The sequence below is a fragment of the Micropterus dolomieu genome, linkage group LG16 (assembly GCF_021292245.1).
Source record: "Micropterus dolomieu isolate WLL.071019.BEF.003 ecotype Adirondacks linkage group LG16, ASM2129224v1, whole genome shotgun sequence".
NCBI lineage: Eukaryota > Metazoa > Chordata > Actinopteri > Centrarchiformes > Centrarchidae > Micropterus > Micropterus dolomieu.
Genome location: NC_060165.1, coordinates 12668064 through 12671080, shown reverse-complemented (window position 1 = coordinate 12671080; position 3017 = coordinate 12668064).

The following is a 3017-nucleotide window of genomic DNA, read 5'->3' as shown; positions in this document are numbered from 1 at the left end:
ACACACACACACACATCTCCACCAATATAGTGTATCAACCCCCACTGCACTGCTACAGGTAATGGCAGCCATTATTCTTCATGTGTAGCATGTCAACAGTAGCCGTTGAACATCAATAATTCATTACACCATTTATTGCAAGACATAATGCAATAACTGTAAACAAATGCGATTATCACTGCTATAAACAGTACACTCAGAACATCTAAATCTCCCTGAATATCAAATAACAACACTTATTTTCATAGGATAAAAAAGTAGAATTGAGAATTCCTTCCTGGTAGAGTTAGCTGTGCTTTAAATACAATGTCAGTCATAAGTTAGACAGCAGTGTTGAATGAGGGGGAAGGGTGAGTCTCATATTATTGAAAGTCTTCTCTTACTGGTGTTTCCTGTCCATCTCTGCTGTATGCTGTCAAGTACAGTGTACAAAGGATGCAAATTGTTCCTGACTAAAAGGGCACTTATGCATTAATCTGTGTTGTGATTACTGCAGTGAATCTTAGGCTACATGTATGGTACTAGCAAAGTGAAGCTCAGTAATGTTGCCCTCTTGTGAAAACCAATGAAATGGACAGAAATTACCTCAACATTTGTGTCAATGTAATCATTACAGTAAATAGCTTTTGACATTTTGAACAGTCAGAAAGCTCAGAAGATGTTGATTTTGCACTGCCACATAGGTAGATACAACAGATTTACTGCAAGCTGTAGTTTCACATTTAAATGTTTATATAAAATAACCAGTTTTACTCTGAAAAATCTTTATCAATATTGCCTGTAAGTTAAAGGCAAGATATTGTATGACAATCAGCATTAAGAAAGACCTCACAATGATGAATCAGACAGGAATAGTTTCCTCATAGATCATTTTGGGGGGTTTTGAATAATATTCTGTGCTGCGAAGCCAGTCAGCTTCCTTCTGCACCTAATCTGAGCCAGCAGCAGAGATAGAAGAGGTCAGAGCTGCCGCATATATTGGATTCCTTTGTGTTACTCTTCGCTATTTAACAGTTTCATGTCATTTATCAGGGTACACAGAGAACCCGACAAATATTCATTGTTTCATGAGAGGAAAGTTAGATAAAATGAGAGAAATCGATGTGTGACTACATTTGCAGTTCAGATTAAAAACATATTTTTGCAGAGCTGTAAATTATCTCAGCACAGTTGTTTTGCGAACCCCTTGGTGACACAAACTAATCACATCCTCGTGTCCTATTATTGTCTTTTCTTCAGATGACTTCCAGACTTGATGTTGCACAATGGGTGAAGCACGCAAACCGTGGAATATTCAGTCAAACAATAAAACTTGCTCAGTTTCTCTGTGTGCTGGATGCCGTTGTCTGTCCTTTGAAACTCTGTCCGATGTGTGTCAGTGCCACCAAAACAAATTTCTGCAGGTTTCAAAGACTCGTTCAATTTTTTCAATGCAATCACTGCTGGACGTTCTTTCATCTTAACTCTGTCCTTCAGCAAAACATCTGCTTGTCAGTGAGTTTGAGTCTCCATGTTCCTTAGATAAAACACTGTAGACCTTGAGTTTATGTCCCACAGACAGCCGATCTGTTCTCTTTGTCTCCCTGGGTGTGTTTTGTGCATTTCAATGTGTTTTTGTGGAGCCAAGTATTGGATATTAGGGAGTGACAATTGTGCAGAAAATGTAAGAGACACTATACTTCCTGGTTGTAGGCCATAACAAAATCCATAAAAGCTTATCATCCAATGCACACTTCATAGAATCAATTTAAACCAGTTCAGCTTTTCCCAAAAACCAGATTATTTCCCCCCAAAAGTCTGTTTGTGTTGCTTCATTGTTTCCTCAGATTTTAACACTAGATGGCAGCAGTGTGACACAGTCTCCCATGCCTTGGGTGGGACCCTCTGACTCAAATGTTTTCATTGACAGAAACAAAATAATTGCACAGAATGCATTTTAATGCATATGTGCGCATCAGTGATGGCCAATGTGGCTGTGTGTTCCATGAATAGCCATGATACATTATTGTGTATGCTCTGCGGCGTGCGCTGATTAAAGTGGTAACAATAGAGGTTTCAAGCTTATTCTACTGCTGGTGTCATTGTTAATATGAGGGTGCCATTTGAAGCCTGAATGCATTCATTTAGTTTCTGAAGGGTTGTAGACCCTTTACTTCAGGCCCATGTACATTTTCAAAGGCTCTTGTAAATGTACAAAACTATATCATATTAGGTGCTTGTCAGCCTCCCCTCTATGGCATATAACAACATTTCTCATCAGATATGTCCCGTTAGGCTCATTATAGTCTGTAAGATGAAGCTATATGATAGGTTGATTGGTGTGACACTTGACCGAGTCCCGCAGGAAATGAATGTGAATCTGCAGTCATGCACTTAAAATGAGCCTCTGAAAATGTAATTTCAGAACCCATTTCCTTCAATCTGAGCCATTATTGAATGGGCCGCCTGCCCCCTGCTCTCACATTGTCTCATATGGTCTGTTTGCGTAATGTGTTTTGTGTGTGTGTGTGTGTGTGTGTGTAAGTTCATGCTGTGCTTGTGTGTCTTTACATTTCCCCCCGTTTTCACATGTAGCTTGTTTGTTATCATTTTATACATTTTTGTTTGGGAGATTTTTCCACTGCCAGTGTGCCTGTTGCTTATATGAGTCTCAGCCTTCTTGGTGGTTGCTCTATTCCCGGGAGTAGTCAAGGCTCCTGTTTGCAGTTTTTCCCTCATTAGGGATTCTGTGCAACCCTAAGACCCCCCCCCCCCCCTCACCTGGTCACACGGCAACACGGCAACACAACACCCTGACTTACCCCTGCCTCACCTCGCCTTACCCCTCTCTACTCTACATGTCTCTTTTCTAAAGGCTCTCTCCTCTCCTCCTGATATTGTAATTTTTGTCAGCATCACCCTCACACTCTCTATCTTGTATTCGGTCAATGCCCCTCCCTATATATACTATAATTTTATGAACCACATCTTCTCCAAGTCTGATGGTGATATGATATATTCATTATAAGCTACTAGTG